Here is a 20015-nt window from a genome sequence, read left to right as displayed (position 1 = left end):
CACTGTGAAGGTTAAAATGTGTTTGTGACTTTAACCTTGCGAAGGTTAAAATGTGTTTTGACCTCAATTTAAAAAAAAATAAAGAAGAAAAGTGAGAGAAGAGATGGGTTAGAAGCAATGGGTGACAATATTATCAGACACTTTGTACTCATATACTGTTTTGTAGAATGGGAACTTCTTTGTACAGCCACTTAAAAATAATAATTTTTTTTAAAGACATCAGGTGTAGGTAGCTCAGCAGTAGAGTGCCTGCCTAGCAAGCAGAAGGCCCCAGCACCATGAAAAACAAAGTTCAGTCTCTTCAAAATAATTTATGAGCTCACTATAATCCCAATAGGAATTCCTCAAAAAATATATTTTAGTAACTTGGTATACTACTTCAGATTTTATATGGGGGTGCAGGAAAAATGTGGTGCAGGAAGAGCTAAGTAAACTTCAAAATGAACATTGCTGTGCCCGTTATTACAACATAAGTACACCCTAATAAAATAAAAGCAATAAAAAAATGGAGCAAGAATGGATAGACTAATGGAACAAAACACAGGCTTGGAGATGAGCCAGTGTGCCCATGGAGATCACTATGAGAAAGGGCACCACTGCTCTCCTCAGTGGACAATAGCATGGCTATTTCTTAGATGTTATTAGAAAACAAAATGAGACTGGATCGGTAACATCACATGTAAAGGTGGGCTGAGGGTGGACAAAACACATAGACATGATCTAGGGAGAGAGAAGGGTCTCTGAAGTAAAACTTTAAAAGCATAATCAATGTATTAAAGAATTCATTCGAAATTAAGAACTTTTCCTCATAAAAAGGATGACAAAGCAAAAGTTAATAGATGACCAAATGAGAAGATATGTGCAACATGTAAACATATCAAGAAGTAGATACAGTACAAAATTACTTCTGCAAATCATGACAACAGCTATCAACTACAATACAAAATGGCAGAAATATGAGCAAGTTATTGACAGCAGAAGCTGTATGCCTAAGAAATGCTCAAGATCATCAGGAATCAAAGAAATATAAACAAAAGGCAGAGGCAATGGCTCATACCTGTAATCCTATCTACATGAGAGGTGGAGATTGGGAGGCTGAAATTAAGAGGCTGATATTGGGAGAACTGAAGTTTTAAGCCAGCACAGACAAAATAATTCACAAGACCACACTCTAACATAAAAAGATGGACATGGTAGTGTGGACCTGTAATCCCAGCAATAACAGGAAGTTTAAACAGAAGGATCATAATCTAGGATAACCTGGACAAAACAAAAACAAAAACCCAAGACTCTATCTCAAAACCAGAGCAAGCCTGCCTAACAAGCATGAAGCTTGTTAGTGTGGGGGGAGGGAGTGGGGGAGAAACCACCAAAATGACAAGATACAACTTTGCAACTTATGAGATCAGACAGTTGGACAAAGATAAGTGTTGTTGGGACATGAAGATATGGAAACCCTCACTTCTGGAGAGAAAGAGACTAGTGAGCTGTTGTGGAGGTGAATCCAGCACTATTTAATCAATTCCAGGCCATGCAAACTATCATCCAACAGTGTCCTTCTAAGCATGCACTCCTCAGAAATACTGTTATGTCTTGGCTTCATAAACAGAGATCACAGCAGTACTTGTGGGGTTGAGGGAGGGGCACACGCATCCATCACACAGACAGCAAGCAAATCAAACTGCAGAGGATGCACAAGGCACAGTGTGACACAGTTTGCTGAAGCAAAGGACCAGGGTTACACATACCAACAGGCATGAATCTTAGAAACAGTGTTTAAGGAAAAAATAAATAAGATGAACTAAAGCATTACAAATTAAGGTACAAACCTATAGAGCAAACACTCTGCTTTGCAAGATCCTATACAGCCAAAGAAAGAAAAACATAGGAAATGCAGTAGAATGAATACCTATAAGGTATGGAGTAGGTAGGAGTCAGATAAGGGAATGAAAAACCAAAGAAATCTTCTAGAATCTTCCATGAGTTATATGATAGTTCAACCAACCTCTGGTAGACAAGAAATTAGAATTGCTTTCTTTCCCAAAAATTTCAAAATTTTCCTGACAACAAAGCTACTCCAGTTGCCAGCTCTGTTAATAAATAACAGCTTTACTTCTTTTTTTCAATCAGGAAGAAAAATTCAGGGATCTGCAAAGTATGAAAAGGAATGAACAGATAATACTTAACAGAACGGTGTGAAACCCTTACAACAGGACAGAAAAGACCTGACTGTTTCTTGATTTGGGGTGATCCAGCCCAAAGTGCTTGGTATCAGCTTTTCAGGTCATCTGAAGACTTCACACTTATTTTTATTCATTTCTTTTTCTTTTTGTCGGTCATGGGTCTTGATCTCTGGGCCTGGGCGCTGTCCCTCAGCTCTTCTGCTCAAGGTGAGTGCTCTACCAGTTGAGCCACAGCAAGTAGTTTTCTGGTTTTCTGGTGGTTAATTGGAGGTAAGAGTTTCACGGACTTTTTTGCGAGGCTTTGGCTTTGAACTGTGATCCTCAGTTCTCAGCTTCCAAATAGCTAAGATTACAGGTGTGAGCCATCAGCACCCAGCTATTTTTATTCATTCCTTTTAAATTTTTGTAGTAGTCATGAAGCTTCAACTCAGGACTTCATGCTTTCACTTGGCTTATTCCACTCAATGCTGGTACCCTTGAGCCACAGCTCCCTTTCTGGCTTTTTAGTAGTTAATTGGAGAGATAGAGTCTCATGGACTCTTCACCTGACTGGCTTCTAAACGATTCGCAGATCTCTGCCTCCTGAGAAGCTATGATTACAGCCCTGAGCCACCAGTGCCTGGCCCCATCAATTCATTTTTGTAAAACAACTATTTTTCACTTAATACGTTTGCACATCTTTCTACACTAATAAACTTATTTTTACAAGAAACAGACACCTCATTTACATAGCTAGCTGTTCAGTGTTCTATTGCACAGGGCTAACACAAGTTGCTTAATCAAATTTTACTGCTTCCCACATTTTTGTTAGCATCAATTAGGTGTACAAGGGGGGGTTAATTCTGACACGTCTATGTGTGCACAGTCAGCCTTACCCTCCCCATCACTCTCTCTGTCTCTCTCCCTACTTCCCAAACCAATCTCAACAAACTTCATTTTCCATCCTGACATAAAGTATTTTGACCATATCCACCCTCCTTCGCTCTGTCTGTGGTTCTTCCCTTCTTCCTCATGGCATCCACACCCAGGACAGGAGTTTGCAGCTTTTACACATCGACCTCTTCCTGTGCAACCCTTCAGTCTTCCTGTAGAAACATCCCACAGGACTTGAAACCTCACATTTTCCAGCTACAGGGGGCCCAGTTATTCCACAGATGAAGAACAAAGGCCCACAGAAGAACTGTGGGTACGGTATGCACAGCTAAAGTGAAAAATCAAAAAAAGGTCTCCCTGATTCTGCCCTCATTCCCCTTTGTCTACTCTCAATCTTTTTTCAAACGTACGTCAACATGAGCTTCTCCATAAAACTCGCTACTCAGCCAAGTTCTTATAATGGCTTACAGTGATGTGCCCCTCGGCACTTCCACCACATTCTCCTTGCCCACACCTACAACTGCCCACCAGGTGAATTTGTCATCCCTGACACATGTCAATCACGCTCCTGCAGCAGGGTGTGGAAGTCACTCCTGCTCTGCCTCCAGCTCCCTCCCTCAATTCCTTCCCCTCTCATTGTCTAACCACTCTGTATAAAAAGTAAAGCCCCCTTTTCCTACTGACACTACTTTAAAGTTCTCCATACTGTCCTGATCATCAGATCTTCCATCCATTTAAATCCTGTCTCCATCCTACAAGACACAAGACTTTGTCTACTTTGCTCACATGGCATCTCCAGCACTTATGGCAGAGCCCAGCACATACAAGTGCTCAAAAATGTATCTATCTGTGCTGCTAGGCACCAATCGCTCATGCCTGTAATCCTAGCTACTGAGGTGGCTGAAATCTAAGGATTGAGGTTCAAAGCCAGCCTGGGCAAGAAAGTCCATGAGACTCTTATCTCCAATTAACCACCAAGCTGGAAGTGGAGCTGTAGTTCAAGTGGTAGAGCACTGAGCGAAAAATGTAAGAGACAGCCCAGGCCTGAGTTCAAGCCCCAGTACTAGTACACACACACACACACACACACAAACACACACAGAATATCTGCAGAATGAACAAATGAGTAAGTCAGGAACAAAACTCATCTAACTTCAGACTCCTTACACAATGTCCTGTTTCCCCTATTGTGCTATCAGTTCTTGTGGACATTTCCTTGCTGGAAGAAAAGGCCTACAAAGGCAAAAATGAAATAACACATTTTAGCTTCCCTACATCCACTTTATGTCTCACACTGCCTTTTTTATTTCACCACCAAGGATAAAGTACACTTACTACCATGGCACATTTAATGACGCTTTCATTACACAGCCTTCTGTGATCTGCTTGAGGGCTGCTATTTTAGATCTTTCTACCTTCCCAGGCAAGAAACATTTCATAATTAACTTCTGACCAACGAGACTAATCTATCCAATCTTGAAAATTAGTATTTTTAAATGCTTTCCTGGGGTGAGTATAATGAGCAACTTTTCTATATTATGTGAGTCAATGTTGTGAAACTTTTCAGACATATTCGAAAAGAATGTTAAGGATGCTTTAGCAAAAGTTAAACTGTGAGCTGGCACCATAATCCTAGCTACTCAGGAGGTTGAGATCTGAGGATCATAGTTCAAAGCCAGCCCAGGCAGGAACATCTGTGAGACATTTATCTCCAATTAACCACCAGGAAACTGGAAGTGGCACTGTGGCTCAAGTGGTAGAGTGCTCACCTTGAGCTGAAAAGCTGAGGGACAGCACCCAGGCCCACAGTTCAAGCCACATGGCCAACAAAAATAAATATAAATAAATTAGATAAACTTGTGCTTGAAAATTTCACAGGAGATAATCTTGTAATAATATCATGTTATAGGAAAAACAACAGATAACAGCAATAGAATACAGATAGAGGTTTGTGTACCTATTGCCATTGTGTTGTTGTTTGTGTTGGACAGAGACTGGAACTCACACTCACTGTTGCTTATTGGCTGGCCCTCTACCAACTGGGCCATGTGTCTATCCCCAGTATTGTATTTTAATTATTTTCATCATTTAAAAATTTTCACCAAGCAAGGCATCGTGGTACATCACTGTACCCCCAGCACTCAGGAGGCTGAAGCAGGAAGATGATAAGTTGGAGGTCAGCCTGACTATATAGCAAAGCCCTGTTTTAAAAAAATCCTCAAAAGTAACTTAAAACTAAAATAGCTGTAGTTTGGAACATCACGGCACTTATTTTAGTCCAAAATAGATAAATAAATAATAAATAAACTACTATGCTAAACACCATGAAGAAAGGACATTTTCTGAGAAATGAAGAAAATGAGTTCATTGGCTCTGCAGGCATTTTATTTTGTCCTCTGCAAGTATAAAGAAGATAAAAATATGAACCTAGTCTACAGAACCTAGTCTTCCAGAAACAGAGCTCATGGAGTCCCATTATCTTCTAAAAATGAGGAACTACCTATAGTTTTTAGATCCCAAATGGCAATTCAAGAATCAGTATTGATCCTGATCCTGTTCTCTAGGAGAAAAGTAATGTAAGTCCATCGGTGCTTTGGAAGGGGGCTCTGCAATGAGATGTGAGTGAAGAAGGAATGTGAGGAAGGTCTCTGCAGGTACGAGGGTCATCCAAAGAAGAAAGAAGCAAGAGAAAGAAGCAGAGATGGGTGAAAGGAGGAAGGTTTGTAAAGGCCTGGCTTTGTGGCTGCAAGACAAGTAACTCATTACATATTTAGACAGTCTATAAAGATTATTATCACATCTCAGCCAAAAACTATGCATGCACAATATGAACGCTGTGTAAAAGTCATCTTATCACCATTTCTGAGTCAGAATGTTCTCAGCTTATTGCAAAAGTTAACTGAGACACTGCACGAGACCCCATTCCCATGCCAGGCTTTTGCTGTTCTGCACTATCTGCCATTCCAGACTCGGGACTCAAATGAATTTACTACTGAAACCTCAATCTGAAAAACCCTTTTCACTTATTTTAGCCCAACAGTGATAACGTGACTGAGAGAGTTGAGAATAGTAACAAATTTGAAGATCTGCTATGCACCATGCAGAATTATTTTTAAGCATGGACATGTTACCGAGAAGCCCCTTATTATGTGCAATGCAGCATATGCCAGTAAAAAAGAACATTTAATTTTTTTCTTACAACCTTTTTGTTGTCACAATGAGTATCAAGTGCTTAAAGTTAACATGTAAAATTAAAGAACTTCGAGCTGGGCACCGATGGCCTGTACCTGTAATCCTAGCTACTCAGGAGGCTGAGACATGAGGATCATGGTTCAAAGACAGCAAAGGCTAAAAATGCACTTGAGACTCTCCGCTCCAATTAACAAGCAAAAAGCTGGAAGAGAAGCTGTGGCTCAAGCCATAGGGTGCCAGCCCTGAGCAAAGAAAGTTAAAGGATGGCATTCAGGCTCTGAGTTCAAGTGCCAGTACAGGCACATACCAAAGAAAAGAATAGGGGGGAAAAAAAAAAAGAGAAGAAAGGAAAAGAATAGAACTTGGGAGATGGAAAAATGCCTTAAGGACTTTTTAATTCAATATTTTAGAGAAAAATGGGTACTGAGTTATAAACTAACTTGCTTATGACTTTGAATCATGCTGTGAAGGTTTAATAAAGGTAGCACTAAGAAATTATTCTTGCATGCTTCCAGTACTTCAGTCTTGCAAAATACTACTACAAATTAAACCAGGTCCACCCACCCCGTAGCTCAGCTCCTCAAGTGGAGCTTAAACTATGCTTAAACTCCAAGGATTAGTGTGACTTTAGGCCAGCCACAAACCACAACGTCACAAAGCCAGAGATGCTCAGATGACTGTAAATAAATAAATACACACAATCAGAGTAAAACAGACCTCAAGGCAAGTTGCCTTCACCTCTGCTTTACTGAACGATTTTAGTTGAGGAGCGGTAAGGACATGAGACCAACTTTGGTTGTCGTTGTTGGGGGTCTGAACTCCGGACTCCCAAGTCGCTTGCCAGGCAAGGGCTCAATCCCCGGCGCCAAGCCTTTAGCCCATGATGGTTGGGGGTCTTGTATTCAAATTTCAGCTCCACGCCGCCAAGGGTTCTTCACGGTTCCCAAGCCGCCCCAGACCCGGGCCTGCCTGGTACCCCCCCCCCCTCCTTCACCCGGCCGGCGGCCCCGTCTCCTTCCCGACGCCAGGACACCAGTACCTGAGGCAGAAGTGCAGGCGTCCAGGGCACCGCGGAGCTCCAGAGAACCGAAGCCCAGGCACACAGGTCGCTCCCGGGCACCCGGCTGCGGGACTCCCGCACGCCCTGGAAAGAAGGGGCTGGGCCACTGCGCTCAGACGCGGCCGCCCCGCCGAGGGGCAGGGCGGAGAACGGCGTCCGGGCTTGACACCCCGTAACAGTCCACGTGGGGACCCCCACTGCCCCTCCAGCCCCCGTGGGCGCGCGGACGCCCGGCCCGGCGGGGCCCAAGGGGGCCCGCGGCGCCCACCGCCCTGGCCGGCTCCGGGACGGCAGTGCGCAGGCCCGGCCGCGCGGCGCGGCGGACGGCTGGGCTGGGGGGTCCCCACGGCTCGCGGGACCCGGACGGCGAACCCCCCCGCCCCGCCCTGCTCCGCCAGGCCCCTGGGCCCGGGTCTGACCTGCTCTCCGCTGCCCGGCGGTCCCTCGGCGCGGCGGGCACCCGCGGCCGCCCGTCCCGGGCCCGCTGTCACCTCCGCCCCTGACGGCCGCGGGCGGGCCGATACCGGGTGACTCAGCGCGCCGCCCCGCCCCGCGCGCCCCTGCGCCCCGCCCCGCGCGCCCCTGCGCCCCGCCCAGGCTTCCCCCACACACCTCCCCTCCGCTTCCTCCCCGCGCGCGCGCGTCCCCTAGCGGCAGCCCGGGCCCGTGCACAGCGGGACTTCCGAAAACTAGGCGGGGGGGGGGGGGCGGGGGGGGGGGAGGGGCGGTGTTCTGAGGGTCCTTCCTGGGGAAACTGAGGCAAGGTGCACCCAGCGTTCGGCCCCAGGTGCTGCCGCAGCTAGGGACAAGTTCTTCCCGCACACGTGTACAGACACACACCCCACCCTCCAGGCTGGAAAAGTCAAATGCCCTGCAGAGCTGTCTAGTTCAATTTCTGTCTGTCCCCGAGGCAGTGTCCTCGGGCAGCTCCCGCCCACCCCCATCTTTCCTTTCCCTCAGAAGAAAGTGTTTTAGGATAGCTTTGACAATTGAAAGCCAGGAAGGACAGGAAACTAGAACTAAGCAGGATTACAGGATTTTTCTTTTCCTTCGTGTGTTAAAGATCACAACTTCGTACAATTTTGCCCTGTGGCTCAAATTGCTGAGCTTGAAGAGTTCAGGACTTACCTGGGAGATTCAGGAGAACCAGAAGTCTTGTCACCCTGCACACAGCAGAATAGCCTTTATCTCGAAAATAGCATTGGTTACATTTTTCTTTTTTATTTTATTTACTGTAGCAGCATGCATAAAGATGAATCAAAAAAAAAGAAAAAGAAAAATGTGTGCGTGCACGCACAACAATACTGGTGCAGATTTTTCACTCAAAGCTGGAGCTCTACCAAACTTGAGCCACTTCAGGTCTTTGCTAATTAATTGGAGATAAGAGTCCTGTCTGCCCCTAAAGGCTTCCAACTGCTATCTCAGCCTCCTGAATAGCTAGGATGACAGACGAGCCTCCACCATCAAACACCCAGCCATTTTAAACAGTTTTAAGTGTGCAGTTCAGTTGCGTTAAGCTGTGTGCAATCACCACAACCAGCCCATTCTCACCATGGAGTCCATCCCATACTAACTATTCATCCCCCACACCCTAACAACCACCCTTCTACTTTCTGTCTCTGTGAATTTCCCAGCTCTGAGTGTTTTATATAAGTGGAATTATGCAGTATTTGTCCTGTGACTGGCTTATTTCACTTAGTGTAGGATCCTGAAGGCTCATCTGAGTTGTAGCATATGTCTAGAATTTCCTTCCTTTTTCAAGCTGGATAATATTTCATTGTTTGTATTGGCTTATCAGCATTTCATCTATACATTGTCCTTTGATGGACATTCAGGCTGCTTCTACTTTTGTCTAGTGTGGGAAATGCTACATGAACGGAAGCATACAAATACCTCTTTGGAGTTCTTACTTGCGTTCTTTACATCCACAAATGGCATTGCTCAATCATAGAGTCATTCTAGCTTAATCTTTGGAGAACATGCCACAGTTTTCTTAAACAAAAGAAACACCTAAGCATGAGAATACTAGGGATAAACTTTTGTAAATGAAATATCTCTGATTTGGGGCTGGAAATATGGCTCAGTAGCAGAGTGCTTGCCTAGCATGCATGAAGCCCCAGGTTCGTACCACATAAACAGAAAACACTGGAAGTGGCACTGTGGCTCAAGTAGTAGAGTGCTAGCCTTGAGCAAAAAAGCTCAAGAACAGCGCCCAGGCCCTGAGTTCAAGCCCCAGAACTGGCAAAAAAAAAAAAAAAAAAGTTCCTGATTTAGTTGTTTTTTTTTTTTTATTTTTTACCCCCTCCATTGTTTTCCCCCTACCATCCCCTCCCTCCCTCCCTTCCCCGAGGTTCTTTTTTTTTGATTGTGATTAAATGATTACATAATTTCAAAGTCACAAGTTCATTCTAACTTCCCTGGAGCAAATTGTCTACCACAGTCTGTAATATATAACAGTGTTCACATGTTATATACCATATTTGTGATCAGCAGCATGAGGATATTTAGTAGTGGTTCAACCAGATGAGCGGGAGTTCTTTGTTTCTTAAGTCCTGTTAGTTTTGTCGTATCACCTAACCTTTTGGATTTAGCATCCACTTATGAGGGAGACCATGTACCGTTTGTCTCTTCGTTCTTGGCTTACCTCGCTCAACATGATTCCTTCTAGCTCCATCCATTTCCCTGCAAATGCCATTATTTTGTCATTTCTAATGGCTGCATAATATTCCATTGTGTATAGATACCACAATTTTTGGATCCATTCATCTGTGGTGGGGCACCTAGGTTGTTTCCATATCCTAGCTATTGCAAACAGTGCTGCAATAAACATGGAGGTGCACGTGTCCTTGTATATTGGTTCCTGTTGTTCAGGGTAGATGCCTAGAAGTGGTATGACTGGGTCGTAAGGGAGGTCAATCTTTAGCTTTCTAAGGACCCTCCAGACTGCTTTCCAAAGTGGTTGTATAAGTGTACATTCCCACCAGCAGTGTGATAGGGTTCCTCTTTCTCCACATCCCCTCCAGCATTTGTCGTTGGCTGATTTGTGGATGTGGGACATTCTGACTGGGGTAAGGTGGTATCTCAGGGTTGTCTTTATTTGCATTTCCTTCACCACCAGGGATGATGAACATTTCCTCATGTGTTTCTTTGCCATTTTTATTTCTTCATTTGAGAAGTCCCTCTTTAGTTCCCTTGCCCATTTAGTAATTGGTTTGTTAGGTTTGGGAGGGATTAGTTTCTTGAGTTCCCTGTATATACACGATGTTAACCCCTTGTCTGATATATTGCTGGTAAATATTTTTTCCCAATTAGTTGGTTGTCTTTCTAGCTTAGTTGCGATAGATTTAGCTGTGCAGAAGCTTTTTATTTTAAGGTAGTCCCATTTGTCGAGTCTCTCTCCAACTTGTTGTGACCCTGGGACTCTGTTCAGGAAGTTCCTTCCTGTGCCTATTAGTTCAAGTGTCTCTCCTGCTCTGTCCTGCAGTAGTTTCAGAGATTCAGGTTTAACGTTAAGGTCTTTAATCCATTTTGAGTTGATGTTGGTGCATGGTGATAGGCTGGGGTCCACTTTCAGTTTTCTGCATGTGGCTGCCCAGTTTTCCCAGCACCAGCGGTTGAAGAGGCTGTGTTTCTTCCATTGTATGTCTTTGGCTCCTTTGTCGAATATCAGCTGGCTGTAGGCCTGTGGATTTATATCTGGATCTTCTATTCTGTTCCATTGGTCTTCGGGTCTGTTTTTGTGCCAGTACCATGCTGTCTTTGTGATTATAGCTCTGTAGTAGAGTTTGAAGTTCGGCATGGATAGCCCTCCCATATTGTCTTTATCCCCTAGAATTGTTTTGGCTATTCTAGGTCTTTTGTTGTTCCATATAAATTTTTGGACTGTTTTCTGTATTTCAGTGATGTACGTCATTGGGATTTTAATAGGAATTGCATTGAATTTGTATATTAGTTTTGGAAGTATCACCATCTTTACTATATTAAGTCGGCCTATCCAGGAGCATGGGAGGTCTTTCCATTTCCTAGTGTCTTCTGCAATTTCTTTCTTTAACTTTTTATAGTTCTCATTAAATAGTTCTTTTACATCTTTGGTTAGGTTAATTCCTAAATATTTTATTTTTTGGGAGGTTATTGTGAATGGGGTTGCTCCCTTTATTTCCCTCTCTTCCTGTGCGTTATCAGTGTATAGGAAGGCAACTGATTTTTGTGGGTTTATTTTGTATCCTGCTATTTTGCCGAAGTGACTTATGATTTCTAAAAGTTTGGGGATGGAGTTTTTGGGATCGTGGAGGTATAGTATCATGTCGTCTGCAAAAAGGGATAGTTTCACTTCTTCTTTCCCTATGCGGATCCCTTTAATGTCTTTTTCTTGCCTTATTGCCCTGGCTAAGAGTTCTAGGACTATGTTGAAGAGGAGTGGAGACAGTGGACATCCTTGCCTTGTTCCTGTTTTTAGGAGGATTGGTTGTAGCTTTTCCCCATTAAGTATAATATTGGCTATTGGTCTGTCATAAATGGCTTTTATTGTTTTTAGAAATGTTCCTTCTATTCCTATTTTCTCCAGAGCTTTTAGCATGAATGAATGTTGAATTTTATCAAAGGCCTTTTCTGCATCTGTGGCGATAATCATGTGATTCTTGACCTTGGCTCTGTTGATATGCTGGATTACATTTATTGACTTACGTATGTTAAACCATCCCTGTGTCTCTGGGATGAAGCCTACCTGATCATAGTGTATTATTTTTTTTATGTGTTTCTGGATTCTGTTAGCTAGAATCTTGTTAAGGATCTTTGCATCTGTGTTCATCAAGGAGATTGGCCTGTAATTCTCCTTTTTGGTTGGGTCTTTGCCTGGTTTGGGGATGAGTGTGATATTGGCTTCGTAGAATGAGTTTGGGATAGCTCCCTCCTTCTCTGTTTCTCTGAAGAGCTTGAGGAGTATGGGTATTAGTTCTTCTTTAAAGGTCTTATAGAATTCTGCTGTGAATCCATCTGGTCCTGGGCTTTTTTTTGTTGGAAGACTTTTGATAGCTTCCTGTATCTCATTATAGGATATTGGCTTATTTAATTGGTTAACTTCTTCTTTGCTCAGTTTGGGTAACTTGTATTTCTCTAAAAATGCATCCATTTCCGCCAGATTTTCTTCCTTTAGAGAGTATAGCTTTTGAAAGTAGTCTGTTAGAATTGTTTGGATATCTTGGGTACGTGTTGTGATGTTTCCCGTGGCATCCCTAATCCTATTAATATGGGTTTCCTCTCTTCTTTTTTTAATTAATCTTGCCAACGGGCCATCAATTTTGTTTATTTTTTCAAAGAACCAGCTTTTTGTTTGGTTTATTTTGGTTATGGTTTTCTGATTTTCTAATTGGTTAATCTCTGCTCTCAATTTGGTTATCTGGCTTCGTCTAGTAGCTTTAGGTCCCATTTTTTCTTGTTTTTCTAGCTGTTTTAGTTGCAACATGAGATTATTTACTTGGTCTGTCTCCATTCTCTTGATGTGGGCACTGAGGGCAATAAATTTGCCCCTCAGGACTGCTTTTGCTGTGTCCCACAAGTTTCTTTGTGAGGTGTTTTCATTTTCATTGAGTTGTAGGAAATGCTTTATTTCTTCTCTGATCTCTTCTGTTACCCAGGCCTTGTTAAGGAGTGTGCTGTTCAATTTCCATGTATTAGAGAAATTTCTGCAGTATGCTTTGTTATTGAGAGCTAGCTTGATTCCACTGTGGTCAGATAGGATACAGGGGATTATGTCGATCCCTTTGTATTTGCTTAAGTTCCTTGAATGAACTATGATATGGTCTATTTTGGAGAAAGTTCCATGAGCTGCTGAGAAGAATGTGTACTGTGTTGTTTTAGGGTGAAATACTCGGTAGATGTCAGTTAATTCCGCTTGAAGTATGGCCTCACTTAATTCGGTAGCTTCTTTGCCAATCCTCTGGTTGGTAGACCTGTCCTTTGGTGAGAGTGGCGTGTTAAAGTCTCCTAGTATTATCGTATTGGGATCTATTTTATTCTGTAAGTTTGAGAGCATTTGTTTAACATATCTGGGTGCACCGATATTTGGGGCATATAAGTTGATGATGGTTATATCCTCCTCTTGGATTGTTCCCTTTATTAATATGTAGTGTCCGTCCTTGTCTTTCTGTACTGATTTTAATGAAAAGTTTATTTTGTCAGATATCAGGATAGCTACACCTGCTTTCTTATTGGGGGAATTTGATTGGTAGATCCTTTTCCACCCCTTCACTCTGAGTTTGTTTGTATGTTTGGCTGAGAGGTGGGTCTCCTGAAGGCAACAGATGGATGGGTCTTGTTTTCTGATCCAGTCCTCAGTTCGTTTTCTTTTAATTGGTGAATTCAGCCCATTTATATTAAGAGAAAGTATAGAGAGATACATTGTTGTCCCTGCCATTCCGTTTTCCTAAGTTTTTCTTCTTTCCTTTCTTCCTGTGCTTGCTCAGTTAGACTTTGAGTAATGCCTGTTTGGGGCAGGTCCCAGTTCCTGGTTGCTTTCTTCAGGTTGTGTCCCCCCTCTTAGAATTCTTTGTAATGCTGGCTTAATGTTTATGTATTCATTTAGTTTTTCTTTGCTATTAAAAGTTTTCAGTTCTCCATCGAATGTGAATGCTAGCTTTGCCGGGTATATCAGTCTGGGTTGGCAGTTATTGGCTCTCAGGGCTCGTATGGTGCTTTCCCAGGCTTTTCTTGCATTCATTGTTTGTGTGGAGAGATCTGCAGTGATTCTAATTTTTTTCCCGTTGTAGTATAGCTCCTTCTTCATTTTTGCTGCATGCAGGATTGTTTCCTTATTATTCAGATCCATCATTTTTACTATAATGTGCCTAGAAGTGTTTCTCCTGGGATCTTGCTTGTTGGGTGTTCGATAAGCTTTTGTGATGTAGTTAAGATGGTCGTTTTTGAGGTGGGGAAAATTTTCATTGACTACCTTGTTAAATAGGTGTTGCATTCCCTTGCTCTGGAATTCCTCACCTTCGTCCACTCCGATTATGCGAAGGTTAAATTTTTTAGCATTATCTGCTTGCTCTTGAATTTCCCTTTGGTTTAATTTGAGTGATTTTTCCATATCTGTCACTTTTTGGTCCAGTTGGTGTATTCTGTCTTCTGTATCTGACACTCTACCTTCCATTTCATTCACTCTATTGACCGTGGCTTCTATTGTGGTTTGCATGGAGGAAATGGATCCCTTTATGGATTCAATGTTGGTTCTCAGAGTACTGATCTCACCTCTGGGTGAGATCAGTATGCATTACCTCTAATTTGGCGTTTATCTCACTTCTTACTGAGGTTTGTGCAGCTTCTATTTTTGCATCCAACTTTTGTTTGATATCCTGTATATCTTTTGATAGTTCATCCTTGTGCTCTTTCAATTTCTGATCCATTTCTCGCTTTATTTCTTGAGTCATTGCCTCCAGCAACCCTTGGATGTAGTTTTTGTCTTCCATTCCTGCTTTGCTCCCACTGGGGCTCTCCCCTGCGTGGCTGCTGGCTTTTGAGGTGAGCTTGCTGTCCTGGGTAGTGGTAAACCTTGTGATTTTTCTCTGTGATTTTCGCATGGGGGTTCAGGAGACTGCTCTTCAATCTTGTTTTGGTGTGTCTGTCTTTGCTTGGTTGCTGATTCCTGTAGGTTGTCAGTTGTTGTTGCAGTCCGTCAGTTGTTGTTGCAGTCCGAGTTCAGTTGGGGTGGTTGCGGGCTGGGTTGGGCGGCCCCCCGCCGGGTAGTTGCGATCGCGATTGGGCGGGTGGTCTGCGGACAGGTCCCTTTGTCGCGCTGCTGGTGCCGCTGGCTTTGGCGGGATGGAGCCTCTCCGCTCCGGTGGAGAGTGAGGGGTGGGGGTGGGATCCTCGTGGAGACTCCCGGCTGGTAGGTTTCTCTGTTCCTTGCGATCCGCTGTTCTGCAATCCGGTACCTGGTGATCTGCAAGCAGCCCCCTGTGTCTCTGTGGCTCCGGCAGCCCCCGCCGGGCCGGCTGGCCGGCGGCTTGGCGCACTGCCGCGCGGCCAGTAAAGGTTGGGGGAGGGGTCTTCGCTCTTCTCTGTTCTGAAATTCTTCTTTTCCTCTCTTTCTTTTTTTGTTATTTTCCACCTCTGGTTTTTCTCTGAGTGTTCTTCTTTTTGTTGTTGTCGGTCTCTTGGGGAGATTAAACGTTGGAACTCGAACTCTCTTTTTGGTTGGAGAGAGCTGTGGCGTTTCCCTACTGCCCCGTCGCCATCTTGGTCCCTCCCTGATTTAGTTTTTGCTAGCCTTTTTAAGGAAAAGCTTCAACTGACTGCCTGTAAAAACTAAAAACTTTTCCTCCAAGAAGGCAACATTACAAATCAACTCCCTGCCTTAATAATGGTTATTATTCAATTAACTACAGTTTTGTCTTCTGTGGATATACTTTTCCAATGTGTTTGGGGACCAAGGAAACCATATGAAATCTAGATGAATGTAATAACATCAAGTATTTCATTTTGAAGATAAAACAGCTTTGGGATATTTTAGTGTATCTTTCACGCAATCCAACCTTTTTCCTTCCACCTACGGTTCAGTTGCAGAACACTATGGATACCGAATCTCAGACGTGGGTTCTTCAGCAGCTGCACTGAAGTTCAGGAGTGCTGCTCTGGAACATTGCAGAGTCTTAAATCATGAAGGGCATAGTAATATTCATCCACTCATCAATAAAAAAACTTATGTATCTTTGTGATTCACCTAGCACAGCACTGTGCTTGGTGTTTGGGGTTTAGCCAGGCCAACAAAAACAATGAGCTCTCTGTCTTCATGGAGGTCAAATTCTGGAGTGTTGACCCAGGAAGCATGGGGTATGTGCTATGAAGGAAATAAGCTAGATGATATCATCCATTAGGTGAGAAAGAATAAAGCCTAAAGCCCTAGGCATCCATTGTATGTAATGAAATAAATTCTCTCCTACGCAATAGGAATATTGTTGTTGTAAACAATTCTGAACTGGAAAACAGTTGCTCAACACATTGTGGTCTGTGATTTGGATCAAGAATCTAGGTTAATAAGGACCCAGGTAAGGAGTGGCAAGTAAGCGTCCTTGAATATGAAGGTGGTGAAAAAGTCCTATGTACGTTGCTGTGGAGGCTTGGTTTTTCCCACAAGAGAAACTGCAAGTGTGATGAAGTCTTGCAAGGGAAAGCAACTTGGAAAGTTTAAGAAATGCAAAAACACCCGGGCAAGCAAGTGAAGATTGTAAAATGAGATTAGACAGCAAACAAGAGAAAGAATCATTGAGGGCCTTGTGGGCCAGGATATAGAGACTGAGTTTTATGACAAGTGTATTCATGACAATGTTTCAATACATGATCAATTTCCCCAATTGGTCAGGTGTCAGTAGCTTATGCCTGTAATCCTACCTGCTCAAGAGGCTGAGATCTGAGGATTGCAATTCAAAGACAGCCCAGGTAGGAAAGTCCATGAGACTCTTATCTCCAATTAACCACTAAAAAGCTGGATGTGGAGCTGTGGCTCAAATGGTAGAGTACTAGCCTTGAACAAAAAAGCTCAGGGGCAGTATCCAGGCCCTGAATTCAAGCTCTATTATCAGCATACACAAAAAGAAAGAAAGAAAAAGAAAGAGAGAAAGAGAGGAAGGGAAGAAAGAGAGGGAGAGAAGAAGGAAGGAAGGAAGGAAGAGAGGAAGGAAGGAAGGAAGAGCGGAAGGAAGGAAGGAAGAGTGGAAGGAAGGAAGGGAGGGAGGGAGGGAGGGAGGGGGGAGGGAAGGAAAAACATGTAGCAAAGGCAAAATGGGGCTTGAGGTATGACCCAAGTGGTAGAGTACCTGCTTTACAAAGCCAAAACCTGGACTTCAATCCCAGTACTGCCAAAACAAACAACAATAATGACAACAAAAACCACTTGAGCCCAAAATTAATAGTTCATTGCTAGGTTGGGAAAATATAAAGTTGGAAGATGCTATTGGTCATTTCGCTTCCTTTATGTGAGGAAAAAGTTACCACGAGTCAATGAAATTAGGAAGTGGGCATTCTAGACCTCATAATTGGACACCTGGATTCAGCTATATCTGAAGTCCTCATTAATAAATGTTCAATTTTGTGAGCCTAAAGGTCCTATTTTCCAATCCTAATGTTAAATGTAACATTTACTCTTCCCTTGCAAAATGCGAAAAATAATTTGACTTTTGACTTTTTTTCTTCTAATGCTAAAGCCACAGCTCTAATTTTTTTGACACTAAAGTATTTCTGAGTATACAGTGATGACAGTATCTAGCAATTGTATTTTTTTTCTAATTGTCTTTAATAGAAAATTAGGCAAAGAAAAAGAGATAGTAGATTTTTTATTCCTCCATTAAAAATTATTGGTCTGTGAAATAATAAACCAATTTGATTGGTCTGCTATAAACTTCAGCATGTGTAGACATTGGGGTATTATTAAAAAATTAAATTGTGATCATTTTATTTCTTAGCTCTTTTATGCTTCATCTGATTCCAGAAGGGATTAAAGAAACTCATTAACTCCTTTGATCTCCTGTTCATCACGGCATCTCCATCCCAAAGGCCTTGCTGAGGACACTTTAACAGGAAGTTCCAGGCCTGTTGGCTCCTGGGTGTGGTGAACAGAGATCCGAGGAATGGTTCATTTGCCTCCTTCTCAGACTGAGCAATGGGAGGCAGGCAGGGTGTCAGCCAGGCTTTTCCTCCCTGGCTGCTGTCCACCTACATGGCCCTGAATGCAGCCCCTCTGGGCCTCAGGTGAGCATCGCGCATGATGCAAGAATGACAGAATGAGGGGAGCATGGTGAGGAGGGGAGGGTCATTCATTGGGGCAGGCTGCAGAGAATGTGAGGGGCATAAAGAGCCTCTCTGTTGGTGGGATTTAGTTTTTAGGAGGAGGGAGAGGATGGGTGTTTGCTTAGGCATTTGCTCCCCTGGAATGTTTATTCACGGTGGAACAGTCAGAATGAAGTTAGTGTGGAAGCCCCAGGCAGCTGGGGTCTGGTGGAAACGGGCATGCCAACTGGCTAGGCTGGGGGTGGGGGTGGGGAGGGGGATGGCGCCCAGTCTTGGTGTGAAGACCACCTTCTGCACGCAGGAGCTTTGGCTTCTCCAGTAGAAGCAGATTCGTCCCCAGCCATGCTGTGCTGTCTCTCTCTAGATCCCTGTTTTTCTGAGATGGCTGGCCCAGTTTAAGGCTTTTCTGTTGCCATGGAAAAAGTGAGTAATTGGCTCATTTAGGACTAGACTCAATGAGGTTTGGATGTTGCGTTGTCTTGGCCCTCTGCTGCTAAAACTAAGCACATCTGCACACCACTCCAAACACACACATGAGCACGCATGCACCGTTAGATCCAAGACAGGCAGCCACTGAGAAACAGGCTGTTTCCTGCCACTCCTGCATGGACCTATTCTTCCTATTCCTCACAAGCCTTCCTTCTTATCCTTTCCTTCCCTCCCACCATCTCTTCAGATAAGTCTTCTCTTACGATCCTGTCTCAAAATCATCCTGCCATTTCTTCTTTCCATACTGCATCCTAGATTTAATTTAATTTTGTATTTGTGTATTAGCTTATTTTCTTCTTTGTCTCTCCCTCCAAGTATCTCCAACTCCAAAACAGAGAAACCATGTCATTCTAGTTCGTCCTCTATCCCCCTTCACACAGAGACATAAATGGGACTTTGTACCCAGGAACCTGAAAATAAAGTAAGTGATATTCAGACAATTGCAGCACCTAGAGCATATGGCAAGCTCAGGTATAAAAGGGCCTTGGAATTAAGTGCGCAGTGCCTTCTCAAGTAGCTGCTTCCTGATGACAACAAGGGAATCACAGATTCGAATTGGAAAGAAAGCAAAAATATAAAAAAAAAGGATTGATTTTTTAATCTCATGAGAGAATTCTCTTAAGTGGAAAAAGATGATTTCTTTTGACAATGGATTGAGACGACTCCAGTAAGAGAAAAATGAATTATCTATGAATCTGAATTTTGGAGGAAAGGTGCACACAGGTTCTGGTGGGTATGGGATACAATGCTTTTAGAGGTGTTAAATTACACAGCAGTAACAAAGATCTGGGTTGATGGGGGTGGGGGACAAAGTCTACCCTTTCTCCTAGAGGCTGAATTCTGAAAGGAGATCCATGGTGAAGAACATCCCCCCTGTTTCCCCCCCCCCCCCCCAGTTCCAACCTCAGCACACCACTAGGGCTTATGAGATTGAGTGCTTCCCAAATGTAGAAGACTGCACACCCTCTGACTTGGTGACACCGACTTGGCTCAGTTATGCTTTCAGCATGAGTGGGTTTGTTCTGGGAGCCCACTGGCGAGCTGCAGAGGGCAAGCTGTGTGCTGCCAGGCACAGGGCCAGTCAGGGAGGTATCAGTGTCATACCATACTCAGGAAAGGTTTGAACAGACTCATGTTGTCCGCGATGCTTATGGATAGATACGGGGAACAGTGAGATTAGATGTCACATGTCAAGTTCTGGACTTACTAGGAAACTTGTTTGCTGTTGGAATATAGTCCTTGGGGTTTCCTGGCTTTGCTTCAGCTCACCTTAGTATTTCAATCATTTAGAATCCTTCCTTACTGCATTGGAAGTTCTGTGCTAGACTCTGGAGACAGTCCCTGGTGTAATGTGGACTAGCACAGAGCCTGAATCAGACTTGGAGAAATAGGAAAGCTTCTGAACCCTGCTGGATGGCTGTACAACTGTACCACATTTC

At 43.5% G+C, this 20015-nt stretch overlaps 1 protein-coding gene across 2 annotated transcripts in view; it reads right to left on the bottom strand.

Moving 5' to 3' along the window:
- The window catches only part of LOC122115936 (dynamin binding protein), an 81301-nt gene extending 73502 nt beyond the window's left edge, over positions 1-7799 (bottom strand). Inside the window, exons 1-2 of one of the 2 annotated variants that reach the window (XM_042689541.1) lie at positions 7728-7799; positions 4224-4289 (exon numbers count right to left, since the gene is read on the bottom strand). The gene's annotated coding sequence lies outside the window, so the exon portion shown is untranslated. The remainder of the gene's footprint in view (positions 1-4223; positions 4290-7727) is intronic. The other variant, XM_042689543.1, reaches the window with a different exon arrangement.
- Between the last annotated feature and the right edge of the window lie 12216 nt (positions 7800-20015).

Source organism: Dipodomys spectabilis, unplaced genomic scaffold (genome assembly GCF_019054845.1).
Source record: "Dipodomys spectabilis isolate Male_0828 unplaced genomic scaffold, ASM1905484v1 ptg000125l, whole genome shotgun sequence".
NCBI lineage: Eukaryota > Metazoa > Chordata > Mammalia > Rodentia > Heteromyidae > Dipodomys > Dipodomys spectabilis.
Note: the sequence above shows the minus strand (reverse complement) of the source record. Positions and strands in the feature narration are given on the sequence as shown.